The sequence below is a fragment of the Stegodyphus dumicola genome, chromosome 11 (assembly GCF_044657685.1).
Source record: "Stegodyphus dumicola isolate Sdum_Otavi_A_Nest chromosome 11, ASM4465768v1".
Taxonomy (NCBI): Eukaryota; Metazoa; Arthropoda; class Arachnida; order Araneae; family Eresidae; genus Stegodyphus; species Stegodyphus dumicola.
In genome coordinates, this window is record NC_140778.1 from 110,759,623 (window position 1) to 110,775,915 (window position 16,293).

A 16,293-nucleotide genomic window follows, 5' to 3' on the forward strand; every position below is an offset into this window, starting at 1 on the left:
AACTTATCCACTGCTAAAATTACAAAGAAAATGTATCACGTATAATATCATTTCATATTGTTCTAACGCCAATAGCTAGGTTTTATTGCACAGACATACCGTACTTCGCGTAGAAGATGGTAATGTTCAGTAGCGTGTCGACGTGGGCCAATCATCTTTTCTCTGCCGAAGTGTGATTGCGCACCAGGGTGGCTAAGCAAAGGTTCTATCTCTTGTAGAACAGTAGCGTCATTTCCAAAGGTTGTGTCGAATAACCGAAAGCTAAATCGAATAATGTACTTTTTTTAAATAATTTTGTTAATCCAGATAGAAATACTTGTTAACGTATTAATAATAACCATTACCGTTAGTCACTCGCTTAAGGTTTCAACTACAGACAGTTTTTACCAATAGATCATGTATGCCTTAGGCCTTTCAGACTTGTATAAAAAAAGATGTACTATTGGTACGTCTGTTCCGTAGATCTTAAGTAGTAAAACAATCATGAAAGTGGTCACATTCTGTCTCTGCTAAGTAATAGTTCGAAGTTAATTAGCATTCAGTATTGAGAGCACTTTGTTACAAAATAGGAGAACATTTAAGTTTGCCTTCAAATAATCAGTAAAATGCATAAACATGCACCAAAGCATCAAAGTTCAGTTAGACTTCAGTAAAAAACAGAAAGTTCGTAAAATATATAGAAATTTTCATTTACACAATATGACTTTGGTTAAAAACACAGAGTTCATTAAATTATGAGGAATTATAACACAAAGTCACATCGTAAGAAGAACGTTAAAGTTAGAATCGTAGATACGCCCATGTAGACGTGTCGACAACGAAAGTAGTAACACAGTTTCCACTTCAAATCTTAGAAATAAACATAAAGTTTACAGCAGGGGCATAGCTAGAGGGGGGCAAGGGGGGCATCTGTCCTCGGACGCAGAATCCAAGGGGCGCCAAACTGATGTTACGACATTTTATAATTAAATGTTTTCCATCCTTGGCAAGCAGTAGGGGGCGTGAAATCTTCAGTTGTCCCTGGGCGCTGGAAACCCTAGCTACGGCTCTGGTTTACAGTCTTGAATACAAAATACGAAGAAAAATGAACAATTTACATTTACCAAGATGCGTGTCTTTTTACCACGCTTTCAATTGTGGGATCGTAATCACACAGACTTCGGTGGGAGGAGTAAGCTGAGTTAGATAAATTTTCGAAGAAATTCTGAGACGAGATTAATATCTGCTCATGCATAGCTTTCACATTAAGATCGTGCTGAATATCTGCGTTTCTTATATACCAGCGAGCTTTCAATATGGAACGTAGAGTTTTATTCTGTCGAACATCAAGTTTAGCACACTCTGTTTTGTTGGCGGTTGCCCAAGTCGGCACAGCATGATAGGACTAATTAAGGTGAGTCTTTTGACTTTGAGGAATAATTTAGAGTTCTTGCTTATTAGGCTGTATAGTGCACAAAAAGCCTTATTTGCCCTGCTTTCACGTGATAGGCGAAAGTGAGGCGGTTATCAATAATAACTCCTAAATATTTGTAAGAGCTTTCATGAAGAACCAATTCATTCTTAATTTTCATCTCATTATGGATGAATACACTTTTTCTGTAACGTCTGAAGAGAACAACACAACATTTGCTTCAGTTTAAATTTATCTTCTAATCCTCACACCATTTATTTACGATGCTACCTTTTAACTGCAATTTATCCATGGCGAGTACTGGGTTGAGTGAGTCCGTAAGGACATCCATGTTGTCTGCGTATTTCAACATTCTACAGTCAGGAAGGCTTGGCAAGTCATTAATATAGATGCTGAAAAGACAAGGGGCGATGACTGCTTCCTGTGGGACCCCACTATAAATTATTTTCTAGTGAGAAATAGCATCTGCGCGTTTGACTTGACAAGTCCTGCGATTAAGATAAGAAATAAGGAGCTGAATGAAACATACAGGAAGCAGGAAGTTGCTAAGCTTGTGGATTAGTCCTGCCTGCCACACACGATCAAAAGTTTTTTTGAAATAGAAGAACAACACAGCGACTGCTTTCTTTTTCTGAAAATTATTTGCAACATATTCAACAAGGTTAAGAACTTGGTGAGGAGTAGAGTGACCACTTCTGAAGCCAATTTGTGAGCTGTTGATAAGATCAATTGTTACCAAACCTGTCAGTCGGATTTTGAGGACTCTTTCAAAAACTTTCCCTAAAGCAGGAAGCAAGCTAATAGAACGGTAGCTGTTAAGCAACTTAGGATCTTTACCTGGTTTTGGGATAGTTATGATAATGCTATGTTTCCATTGTTGCGGAAAATATCTCAGTTTTATGCAGGCATTAAAAATTTTTGTGAGCAGAACAATACATTTTCTGGTATTGTTCATCTTTGAGAGCTTTGAGAGCATCATTGCTAATTTCATCAAAGCCTGCTTTTCGCACTTTAAGCTGTTTAATAATTTGCCTCAATTCTTTTCGATAGGTCAATTCAATAAAATTAGAGGGGGTGCTGCTTTTCAGAGATTGAACAGAGAACTGAATTACTTCTTCGAACTCAGTGTTTTCATCAGGGTGTAGCTTGAAAACTTTCCCTAGCTTTTCAGCCATTAAGTTTGCAATCTCAACTTCAGAGTGGTGCATAAAACCCATGTGATTAATAGGAGAGACAGTATTTTTTCCTGCTTGTTGTTAGATACCGGGCAATTCTCCAGACTGAATCTGGTCGTAAGTCCATATTTTCAAGTAAGAAATCCCATTTATCAGAGCGGAATACTTGGATATCGTTTTTAATTTTTCTGTTTAGATAAATTATGTGTCTTCTGTCTTGAGGATTTCGGGATAATTGCCATTGCTTCCTAACTCTATTTCTTCTTTTAATTAATTCTTTAATTCTAGTCGGGAGTGCAAGATGATTTACAGAATTTCTAGGAGAACTGGCTTCCTTAATAGCAATTTGCATTTTATGAGTAAGGTGATAAAATTGATTTTGACTAAAACTACAATTGATTAAAACTACAATTTCAGTTATAGTCCTTAAGCTGGTCAGTAAATTTCTAAGAGCATACCTTTACCTTTACCTTCAACTTGCATTTGGTACCAACTACTGTGAGTTCACCAATAGATCAAGTATGCCTTAGGCCTTTCACATTTGTATCAAAAGGAAAATGTACTATTGGTACATCTAATCACCCAGAGGCGTAGAATGCAATCAAAAACTCTAAGGTTTGGAGTAAACTGGTCATGGGGAAGAAAAAGTTTCCATAGATCTTAAATTGTAAAGCAAACTTTTACCTAGCGCCAGATTCGCATTCAGTCTCTGCTAGATATTAATTCGGAGTTATTGAAGGAGAAGCATTCTGAAATGAGAGCACTTTGACACAAGATAGGAAAAGAGTTTAAGTCTGCGTTCAATTAAACAGAAATGTCCTTATCATGCAATGAAACGTCAAAGTTCAATCAGACTTTGGTCAAAAACACAAAGTTCATAAAAATTAATAGAATTTTCATTGACACACAAATGTCTTTTGTCAAAAAGACAAAGTTTCTAAAATTTTGTAGAATTTCCAGACTCAAAAGTCACATCACATGAAGACACGTTAAAAATGTATTCGCAGATACATGGGTTAATCAACGAAAAAAATAGCACAATTATATAGGAGCGTATCATTCATTCATTATTGTTATTGCCGGAATATCGCTATTACAATGCGATGCCTCCGGCTCTTGACAAATCCGCCCGAAGCTCGTACGACGGTGAAAAGTCTGGACGGGTAAGTGGGAGGAGTCGGAATTGGAAAGAGGGAGGTGACAGTTAGAGGAGGGTCTTCGGACATGGTCGAAAAGGGCATTCAGCAGAAGAGTCCATCATGTGGCGCCATCCATCGGAAGCTTTGGAACTAAAAGTCGAAACTGCTGACCGTGAAAAAAGGAGAAATTACAAATCGATTTTCATCATCTGTTCTACCATTCCTAGAGCAAGTAGAACGTTTTCTTGCGGAAATTCAATTTTCTTGCATTTATCCACAAATTCTAAAAATTTAAGAGCAATCAACTGTAGACTTTTATCCATCGTAATATTCGACATGGCAGGTAATGCATGTGAGTGGGATTTTGACGGCTGATTTTCATCTTTCAAAGCTGTGAATTCAGACAACGAACGGAGGGCAATTTTCTGACAGTGTCTTCCGTCCTGGATTCAGTTTCTTCTTGGTGGTGAGTTCATGAATTTTCAGCCGAAATTCGCACATCTTCGACGTGGCTATATGATCCTTTTTGCAGTTCGCGCATATAGGTTTCAGTTCTTTGGCAAGTTTGCAGCTGTAGTTCAGGTGACCCTGATCTGATCTGATCTATTGCTGTTACAAAATAGGCCTTGGCAACTAAGAGCCTTAATTCTATCAGTTTTAGATCATGCCTGATGGTTTTAGATCATGCTTGATGGTTTTAGATCATGGTAATAAGCAGAGACTGAATGCGACTCAGGCGCTAGGTAAAAGATTGCTTTACAATTTAAGATCTATGGAAACTTTTTTGATCATGCATGTTATCCGAGACATTAATCGAGCCTTAATCCTATCAGTTTTAGATCATGCCTAAGGCCAGTTAAATAAATAAAATTAGTGGTGCAACGCACCCGCCCAAGGGCGAACAAAATTTAAGACATTTAGTCCTGCAGTAAAACTGGAAGCAAAGGAGTTAGGGTTCCGACAAAGATTATCATTCCGAGCAGTCGAAAAAGTACGGCGGAGGATAGAACCCGCGATCGACAAATTGGGACAACTTTCAGTTTGTTTTGGAAAATGGTATTCTCCCCCCTATCAAAATTAACGATAATCAGGAGGTTGATTCAGCCATTGACAGGCTCAACCAAACACTGGGAAGTGCGTTTACGGCTGCTTCCAAGCCCAAATTCAGGCCTAATCAGTATAAATTACCTGATTTCATTAAAGAAAAAATCAAAATTAAAAACCGTCTTCGCAGAGATTGGCAAAATACTTGTTTGGAAACCTTTCGAGTTCAACTGCAAAGAATTAAGAATGGGATCAAGTCTGATATTAAGAAGTACCCAGACGATAAATACTCAAATTATCTTAAGTCCTTAAAGACTTCTGACAATAGCCTTTGGGTAGCTAGCGCACGGCTTCGCAAACCAAAACATGACATTCCCCTCCCTTAATGGGCATGGTCAATGACCGGATGGCATTAACAGACACTGAGAAGGCTGAACGCATTGCGAACAGTCTTCAAACACAATTTTCACCAAGCACTGGACTCATGTTTGATTCCTGTGCAATGCATACGCATGAAGTCCAACACCAAGTTGAAGAATTTCTCTCCTCAGATACACATTCTGAGGAACCCATTACCACAACAATGACTGAGATTTCTGCAATTGTCAAAAATCTCACACCTGCAAAAGCGCCTGGCCTGGATAGGATTTCTAATCGCATGATTAAAAACTTACCAGTCAAATTTATACAGTCAAAAGTCGTTAATTCGGACACCCATAATCCGGACCTCAAAGCTAAAAACTTTCTGCGCATGTGTGGCGTTCAAGCATGCGCATAGAGGTTTGCGCGTGCGCGTAAGACCTTTACGGCTGCGAATATACATGTGCGCATGCGCATAATACGTTTACGCATGCGCGTTTAATGTAAAACGGCGGTATAAGCTAAAACTATCTAATTATTTATTTCAGTTAATGTTGCAGATTGCGTTGTTCCTTAATCTTCGAATTGGATCCGGCTTATTATTTTTTGCAGACTGTTAGAGCAATTTTATAAAAGTAAGTTTCAACTTCCGATTATGTCATAGAATTTCCGATATATATTTACTAATATGTAAAGGATATACAAAGCGAAAGTATTTTTCGAAATCCATTAAACAGAAAGTGGAATTGCTGCAAAAAATGGATAAAGGCATATATCCTTTGATTATCTAAACATTTCGAAATATGTTTATCAATTTCACGCTGTTCTGCGGGGGGAGGGAAACAACACGGCACGCAATGAATTGGAAGTTGATCTGTCAGCACTATCCTTATCTTCAGAGCAGATGTTTTTATTTTATTTGGCTTATAATTCTTTACTCAATGTAGTATTTCATCTCGATGTATTCTGTCTTTGATATGATTTAAATCAAATTCCTTGTCATTATAATTCGCTTCCGATAGTGAAGAAAGTGACTCAGAGGTTATTGAAACGAAAAAATTTCGATTGACAAACTAGTCGGTACTCTCGACACAGCAATTAGAAAACTAAGTATTATCACATGAAACGGAGCAAATTAAACAACTTACATTGAAAGAAATATTTAATAAAGTAAACAAATAAATATTTAGCTTTTTCTTTTTGTAAATTTTGATACCCTTTAGATCATAATTGCTCTTTATTTGATATTTTTAATTTTATAACTTCTGCATGCCATCTTACCATATTTAAACTGATGATCTATAATCCGGAATCGCCGAAGTCCTGACGAGTCCGGATTAACGACTTTTGACTGTATTTTACCTAGCAGTTTTGATAAACTCAATGCTAAGGTTAAAATACTATCCTGATAGCTGGAAGAATGCATTAGTCATTCCTATTCTAAAACCTGGAATGGACCCAAAATTACAAAAACAATTACAAAGGTCCCTCAAAATTACAGACCGATCAGCCTCCTGTCTTCACTTAGTAAGATTTATGAAGCTATACTGCTTAGATACCTGAATGATTTCTGCTGAAGCCGAAATATTATTATTCCTCAGCAATTCGGTTTTCGTGCTAAACACTTAACTCAGACCCAGCTACTGAGGGTAGTAGAAATCATTCACACAGGATCTCGCAGTGGAAAGCCTACAGCTATCGTTTATTTATATGTAGCAAAGGCTTTCGACAGGTGTTGGCATATCGGAATTTTATTCAAGCTCATGCGACTTGAAATTTCGGCTAATTTTGTGCACTTAATGCACTCTTATCTCAATAATCGTTCCTTTTCTGTCAAAGTTAAAAACTCTGTTTCTTCTCCTCGGCCTATCCTGGCCGATGTACCGCAGGGAGGAATAATTAGTGCTACACTCTTCAACTTGTATGTAAATGACATACCACAGTCACCAAGTGTCGATCTAGCACTTTATGCAGACGACACAGCCATCATTTCGCAACACTCTACACTGCACACCACTCTCAATCACCTTCAGCTGTATCTCACAGACTTGGAGTCCTAGCTCATTACCTGGAAAATCAAAATTAATGTCGCTAAGAGTGCCGCCACCGTCTTCTTTTCCAGAAAGAGGAATGTCCATAGTCAACTGCCCCCACTCAGGTTATTTGATGAAGAAGTATCCTGGGTGGATTCCTATAAATATCTGGGAGTATATCTGGATGCGAAGCTGCTCAGGAATATGCATATCAACTATACAATAGCCAAAGCAAGAACTACCAGAACTCAACTCATGTCTCTCATCAACCGTACCAGCAACCTCTCTCTCATCAATAAGATCCTCCTCTACAAAAGTACCATCCTCCCCATCCTGACTTACGCAGTCGTTGTCTGGTCAACCGCAGCTAACAGCCATCTGAAGAAAGTTCAAGTATTCCAGAGCGTCACGCTTCGTATTCTGACTAATGCTTATGATTTCGTCCGTAATGAAGTGCTACATAATGACCTCAAAATTTTACCCCTGGATGCCTTTGTTCGGCAAAATTCGGCCAAGTTTTTCAATAGATTATCACAGATTGAAAACCCAGTCTTGCATTCACTTCCTGCATATGACCCAGCGAAGCCCAGCTCCGCTAATCAACCTAGGAGCGTTCTAGATAGAACATTTAACATCTTTCCTAGGAAGCCAAAGCAGAGGTGTTTGCTTGACTAGGAATTCTTTCTAATTTTAAATTTCAACTAGCACTTCACGGGCCTGACCCGGCGACCCTTAATTACTTCTTAATTATTTCTAATTACCCACTGGACCTAATCCGGCCTCGTTCAACGGTATATTTATCTGTACTGCTAAACATTTGATGCTCCTTCATTTGCCAAGACCTCACCTTGTCAAATATCACGGTCCAGACAATCAGGATACAATACCACAATAGGATAATAGATTAAATCACATCGAAAGCTACTCTAATTAAGTCAATAAAAATTTTAATCTTCAAGTCATACTTAGCTGTACTTGAAATTACTCTACCTTAATTCTGCACAGTAAATTATCTACATTTAAAAATTATTAATTCTAAATTCCCAAATAAAATTTACAAGCTTGCATAATATTCCTTAAGTATCCTTACTCTTAAAAATTAATTTAACCCTGCCCTAAAAATTTTTCTCCCCATTAAATTCCACTATTTTTAACCCTCTACTTAAGCCACTTTTGCTCAAAGCTCTTCCCTTAACTCCTCTCCCAAAATTTCTCAGTCTTTCCTACAGTTCTTAACGCCTTCGAAAAGTTGCTCCAGTTATTTTCACAATGAACCCTCGCGGTTCGCCCATGGAGGTAGGAAAGGGAGGAGGGGCCATTCCGCGCTAGAAGTGAAGCACTGCTTTGAAGCTTGGGTCACCAGACGGGGTGTTTTTTGTTTACATTCAGAAGCTCGCTTGACAAAATTCTGATAGTATTTCGACACACGACAGTTCCATAGAAATCGAAAAAGGGACACTCTCCCATGATAGAAACATTCATAGTGTGATGGATAATAGCAATTTGTATAGTTTACTGAAATTTACGCAAAAATCACATCTTGGTTATTTTTCGATAACTAACAACAGCGATTTTGATTATGAATTTGTTTTATAAAATTCTAAGCTGTTGCACTACAAAAATATAGATTTTAAGAAAATTGCTAAAAGAGATCTGCCAAAATTTATTTTCTAGAAGATTTGAAAAGTTTGAAACTTGATGGCTAAATGTAAATATAAAATTATGTATGTTAAAATATTTGTAATTAGGCACATAGGTCAGATTAAGTTTTTATTAAATAGAGTAACGCATGCAAGGGCTATCTGCCTAAAGAGAGAGAGGCCATCGTGGGGGAATTTTGAAGAAAAACTGACCTTTGAGTGGGTATTAAAAATAATACTTATAATTTTCATTCAAATTATATTCATATCTATTTTTTATGTAAAACTTTCGGGTGTATGCTAAATTAGTGTAAATTACTTTACACGAAAAATATAGTGAATGCACAGAAATTAAAGATTTGCACATGCCGGAAATGATAAATAGGAAATATGTATGGGTATTTATGCATGTGCTTGCAAAAAGCATGTATCTGCCTTTGACAAAATACTTAAATATTCATTAAATTATTTATAAATGTATTTGAAATGAAGAATTTATTCACTTATGAACAACTGTGAAAGTACTGTGAAGAAATCTAATGATTAAATGTATCTAATTTATAATGATTATAAATGTTATCTAAATATATAATAACCTTAATATTGAATTGTAAACATAAATTGAAATCCTGTTGACAAGTAAGTTATAAAACTATTTAAGCAAGAATTGTTCGTATTGGAAAGCAATCTGTTAAAAGGTATTGTAAAGCAAATGCTATGAGATGCGCACTTAAGAACGTAATAAAGAATTTTGGAATATGTATTGCTGAAATGAAGGGTAAAAAGAAAAAAATCTGATAAGTATAATTAAAAGAATTATTCCCTTTACATTTTATAATAACTCAGTTACAAGTTTTAAATAATAATAAATAAAAAACTTCTTTTATTCCCTTTCAGAAATGTTCAGAGAAAGTCAAATACTATTTAATACCTATTTAATTATTAGGAATTAGCGAAACACATATTTAAAGTATTTATAATTCCTAATAATTCTCTAATTTAAAATAAACCGAATGGAGCATTAATTATAAATTGACTTACATTTTTCGATTTAAAAGAAGCCAAAAAATCATGTCATATTTAAGAAAGTATTTTAGGAAGAAGCTCTATAAATAGAAAAGAAATAATGCATAATTTTAATATTAATAATACAATAAACTTTGATCTTAATTTTTGTACCTTAACCGAATAAAATCGAATTACCTTAATTTTTTTTTCTAATGTAATTAACGAAAACTTGTGAAAATATTTCATTCAAATTAAACCATTCTGAGAAAAGTATAGCATTTAATTCCGTTCAGAATGAAATGTTGTTTAAAAATATGTTGTTTTCACATACTTAGGATTCTGAAGTGTTGTAGAAAAAGAAAATATATACATTTATATGTATATTTGCGACGTAATTACAAAATATTTACACCCGAACGCCTCAAATCCCATAGAACTCAATGGTAAATGACTCAATGTTTTGGTCACCACGTAGGGATCGCCGGTGCTTCAGTGCAGGGTACGGAGAAGCTTGTTTAGGGCGACTCCTTCTTACTTCCTACCTCCATGGGTTCGCCACGGGTGATTGGAGAACTTTTCGCCTCTAATGAATAGATCGACTCCCCCCTTTCGCTCTTCCCTCCCAGGACTCAAGTTTTAGTCCAAGACTTCCCCCCCCTGCCCCACTCGCATATAAGCAAAATGTACATTGCTATCAAGGATCAAGGAAGTTAATTTACGGAGTGCGCTAGGCTAGGCCTTTAACTCCACATCATCAGAGATAGAATAATTACATCAAAAGAGGGGTTCATCTAATAAGGGAAGATTTTGAAGCCTAATTATAAAAATAAAAGCTTTTCAGATAATGCCTTCCGCATGAGAAAAAAGGAAAACTCTTAGAAATTCTTTAAATTAAATTTTGTGTTTAAAAAGGGCCAGGAATAAATTTTGAGAGAGGAGTCAACATTCAAAAAGTTTTGAAAAGAATAAAAAGGTGCAATACATTTCCTTGATTCTTGATATCAACAGCAAAATAAAATCCTTAGGACAAGCAATCCGGAGAGTTGGGCAAAAAGGGCTGGGGGCGAAACCTGTTGGGCGGGTTCTAGTAGCAGTTCAGTGTGATACACTGAAGGAGGAGAAGAAAATTATTGGTCGCTATTTAGTGCGACGTTAAAAGGTCCCCTTAGGGGGTCGAAAGCAATCCGTTTAGCGGGTGGAGAAGAAGCTTTTAAGAAGCTATTGAGAAATTAAGTGCAGTCGCGTGCGGCTGCGGAGATAGGTTGTCCCTTGTTAAAGAAACGTTAGAAGGCTCTTCTTAAAGAGTTAAAGAACAGGATTCCTCCGGTCAATGCCCTTACGCATTGTTAACGCGGGGGCGGTTGGGGTTTAGGAACGAGAGGTAAGCATCCACTTGGGCATCTGTATTCCAATACCGACGCCGTTTAAAAGGAAGTTGAGCATAATCAGGTTGTAAGATTGCTCTGGGTCGCTTTTTAGAAGAGGCAACCGCAGGATCATATACCGGCAGGGTATGTAATACTGGATTTCCAACAAGATGGATGTTTTTGAAAAATCTTTCCGAAAGTCGCTGTATAAAGCGATTACTGGGCATAATTTTGAGGTCGTTATGAATGTCATCGTTCCTTATGAACCATGGAGCGTTTAATATCTGCCGTAAAAATTTTGATTGAAAAATTTGGACGTGTTTACGGTTAGTCAGAGCAGCTGAGCCCAAGATGGGACTCGCGTAAGTGAGAATAGGCCTTATGATAGATTTATAAAGCAAGATCTTGTTATCAAGTGACAGGTCGCTATTTTTAGCGAAAAAGGGGCGCAGGTTGGCTTTGACAGCTTCCGCATTCGCAATAATTTTTTGAATGTGAAGTTGCCAAGTTAATTTTGAGTCTAGTAGAACACCAAGGTATTTGTAAGTAGTAACCCAGGGAATAGGTTCACCGAAGAAAATTAGATTATCTAAACGAGGGATGTTTCTTCGGATTAATAAAGTGGCAGCACATTTAGCGACATTAATTTTGATTTTATACAGTCCGAGCCAGAGTTCTAAGGCTGAAAGGTAACTCTGTAATGTAGAGATTACCGTGGTGATGTTGGTATGTTGAGTTAGGATGGCCGTATCGTCTGCATATAAAGCTAAATCGATACTAGGTGCCTTAGGCACGTCGTTGACATAGATATTGAAGAGCAGAGGTGAGACAAGACTGCCCTGAGGACATCCAGCATGGATCGGGCGGGGAGAGGAGAGTTCGTGGTTAACTCGTACGCGGAAGCTTCGTCCGGCTAAGTACGAGCTAATAATTTTAATGATGTGAGCCGGAAATCCAAGTCGCATGAGCTTGTAAATAAGTCCGTCATGCCAAACCCTGTCAAAGGCTTTAGCTATGTCAAGATAGACAATTCCAGTATTCTCTCGCTTACGAAAGCCTTCATGAAGGAATTTCCCTACAAGTAGTAACTGGTGTACCGTGGAGTGTTTAGGTCGGAAGCCGAATTGTTCCGGAATGATTAAGTTTTGATCTAGACAGAATTCATTCAGGCGATTAAGTAAGACATATTCATATACTTTTGAGAGTGAGGAAAGCAGACTAATTGGTCTGTAGTTGACGGGTAAGTTTAGATTTTGCACCGGTTTTGGAATGGGGAAGACCGTTGCAATTTTCCAGCGGTCGGGGAAGTAGCTTCTCCTTAGCATAAAATTAATAAGGACCGTAATCCAAACAATAAACATTACAGGGAAATTTTTAATCATGCGATTAGAGATAGAATCCATGCCTGGAGCCTTGTTGGGTTTCAGTCTATTGATGTATTCCATCACCTCTTTAGGATCAGTGGGCCTAAGTTCAGGCGTGAAAGGCTTTGTTAAAAACTCTTCAACACGTGAATGTATGCGCCCTTGAGTAAACGGGCGGTTACAGTAGGTGTCGTTATTAGGAGTGAATTGAGTAGCAAGGCTGTCGGCTAAGACTTCTGCCTTTTCAGTGTAAGCCATCTGTGCGTCATCGGCCGTTTGGAGCGGCGGAATGTGTCTGGATTGTTTGCGTATTCGAGCGGCAGCCCGCCAAATCGAATTGTCTTCAGTCGTTAGGGACTCAATGTAGTGTTTCCACTCCGTCTGTTTGAAGAGACGGGTTTCAGTCCTTATCTCGTTCTGTATTTTGCGAAATTGGGTGAGGTTACTGGGATCACGCGACCCAGTAACCAGTAAGTTTTCGCAAAAAGTTCCGCTGCTTAATTTTGGATTTAGTCTCAGGTGGGAGTCTGACACCCGGATAGAAAATTGGTTTTGAAGCCGCAGCTCTCGCTTCTTTGAGAATGGACTCCAAATTTAGTAAACACCTGTCAAAATCCGAATTGCTGGTAATTTTGATAGGGGGGTAGCAGTACGTTCCAAGATAAATCTAAAATCGTCCCAATTTGTAGAGACTTGCTCCTGTAATTTTGAGTAACGATTTTGGATATCTAGGGTGATCAAAACTGGATAGTGATCAGAGTCAAGGTCTTGAATCACTTTTATTTCGTGTCTAAAATTGACATTATAAAAGGCAGCCAGATCAAGAACTGCAGGGGACCCTCTAACAGGGTAGTAAGTCGGGAGGGTAGGAGCTATGATCTGTATATGGTTTCTCTGGCACCATGAATTTAGACTAATGCCATACCTGTTCCTGTTAGGGCAAAACCATGCGGTATGACGTGAATTTAGGTCACCAGCAATAATTAGGTGATTTGATAATGATAAAAGTTTATCAAAATCACTGACAGGAAAAGTACCTCTTCCACGTGCAGTTGATAGTGGAGGCAGGTACGCCGAGATGACTGTTAGTGGGGGAGAATTTTGGAGGAAAATTTTGATAATTGTCGCTTCCAAAATACTTAAATCAGGAGGGGGTATCATGTGATGCTTAATCGAACGCTTCACGTAGATACAGGTGCCACCACTTGCACACCTGGCTAATGACACCCTGTCAGTCGAGTACATGTCATAATTCCCAATTTTGGGAGTTCTCCCTGGGGTAAGATGAGTCTCTTGGACTAATAACTCGTCAAGATCGTGCACTACAATAAAATCTTTGACTTCATCGATCTTATTGATGAGGCCGTTTGCATTCCATGTGCACATGGTAAGTTCTCTGTTGGTAACTGAACTTTGTCTTAAACAGTTGAATTTAAGGCCGTGGTAAAAGGTTACAGCTCTGAAAAACTTAAGACACGGGTCTAAAATAGCCGAGAAATCCTAATTTGAAAGCATAATATAGCTTTCATAAATTAGGAAGGCCCTCGTAAGAGCGTCTGCCTGCCTAAGCTTTGGCAGGGCCCTTTGGAAGGCTTGTAGTAGAATATGCCTATCTACCGCAGGATCGCGGGAGATTTCAATTAGGCATTTTAAAGTAGAGGAGAAAACATCCTCTGAGTCTCCACTTTCTACTTGGGTAACCGGGGGAGCTATTTAAGGCACATTCGCCATAGCCACCGGATTTGGACCCTAATTTTTGGGTCGGGGCTCTGTAGGTCCTTTACCTAGGGTCGCTGCATAAGACAGCGAGCTTGTGGTTTTAGGTGCAGTCACAGTTGCTGGTTGTACAGCTTTTGCTGGGGTGTTTGTAGTTCCCTGAGGGGGGGGCTGCAGGAGCAGCTGCCCTAGGGGCATTCTTTTTTGAGCTCTTTTTGTTATTACCTGGGTAACGAGGACAAGATTTAAAGGACGCTGGGTGACTACCTCCACAGTTGCAGCAGCAAGCAGGTTGATCGTCACTTAATGTGCAATCTTTTGCCCAGTGCGGGCCAGCGCATCTCACACAACGGATGTTAAGGGTGCAAGTTTCAGAGGAGTGAAAAAAATCCTTGGCACCTAAAGCATTGAGTAGGGCCTTTACGGCCTCTGTAAGCCTCAAATTTGACCTCAGCGCCCCACATATCGGTGACACTGTACAGTTGGTCTATGAAGGGATGAGGTCGGACTTGTATGTAAACAAGTGGCATAGGGTGTCTAGTGCGCGGTTTAGTCAACCGGGCGCACCTATGCACTTGGAAACCCCATGATTCCACTTCATTTTTGACGTCCTCGATTTCAGTTTCTTTAGGGGGGCCTCTGATAACAATTTTGATAGGCCTGTCCTGCTTTAGATCAAAAGTCTTGAATTGGATGCCGGCCTGCCGCATCCATCGTGTAACCTCCCTAAATTCTAGTTCTGTTTGAACAAATAATTTTAAAAAAGGTCCAGTGAGAATGCACTTGATATTAGGGGCAATTTCTAGCAGGAAAGTCATCTGCGTTCTCTACTGTTTGCTGCTCTTAACGTGAATAGCCGGAATGGAGGGTTGCTGTGGTTGGGGGGAGGAGCGCTCTGTGACTGCGCCATACTAGTTTCTCCACCTGAAGTTTCCCCGTTAACAGGGGGGGGGTGATTATAGAGCTTCCCTTGGCGGGACTGCGACCGCTGTCCAAGAGGCTTTCTTTAATTCTTTCATATTTGTTTTTAGAAACAATATTTTTTGAATTTGCAATTACTTCAGTGGGGTTACTATCATCAATTGTAATGATTTCTGGAGGTTTTCCCTGTTTGCGTGATGCGGGGGTAATAAAGCCCTCCGAATCTACGCTCGCAGTCTTTCTTTTTCTGCTGGAGGCAGTAATGGTATCTTGAGCCGAGGGAGTCGAAACTGGTCTATCTGCTTGCTTCTTTACACTATGCGTGCGAGAAACAGGTTTCAAATTGTCCTTGAGTTTCTCCTTGCGGAGAAGAGCTTCTTTTTCGGCGGCCATTTTGGCAATTTTCTCGTTTTCTAATAGTTGCTGAAATTCTTGTAAGGTGGCAGGGAGTTGGAATATCTGTACATTAAGTCGGTTTGCAATGTCGTTGATCTTATTAAAGAGTGTCTTACCCGCTAGGTCTAGTTGTTGGTATCCAGAAGTATCCAGGGGGGCTCCAGTTCGTTTTAGGAACATTTTCTGCTGTTGAATGGCTTCAAACTGAGTCCGTAAAATTCAGTAATAAGATTAGATCGGTCGTCTTGGGTATTATCATCAGATGGATTGCTCTCTGTACATGATTGCACGTTTGGAGTATCCAAAGGTAAAGCATTTGTTTGCGAAGAATCACAAAATTCCATGGATGAAGGCTGTGTCGGAGGGAGCTCGCAAAGCGAGCGACCGTCCTTGTCCGCGTACATTGCTAGGACAACGGCTTAAGTTTGGCCAATGACAATGCAGATAAGGATCAGCATTATCTCCGCCCACATGAGTGATGTCACATTCCTGACGTTTGTTTACATTCTGCTATTCGGCGTTAGGAAGTGCATTTTTACTTTGCAACGTAAATTTGTTCTAGTGATAGTATTTTTTAAATTTTCCTTTAAAGTATTATTTCCTTACTGTTCCAGAAGGAATATAAATTTATGTCTCAAACATTACAAAATTTCTCACTATATGCGTGAGTGTGTATACACACGCATGCTCACATACATATATTTTCAATATATAATTAA

The 16,293-nt window shown here is 38.8% G+C and overlaps 1 long non-coding RNA gene across 1 annotated transcript in view; it reads left to right on the top strand.

Moving 5' to 3' along the window:
• LOC146994241 (uncharacterized) overlaps positions 1-16,293 on the top strand; it is a 97,724-nt gene that overhangs the window by 25,902 nt on the left and 55,529 nt on the right. The window lies entirely within an intron of this gene.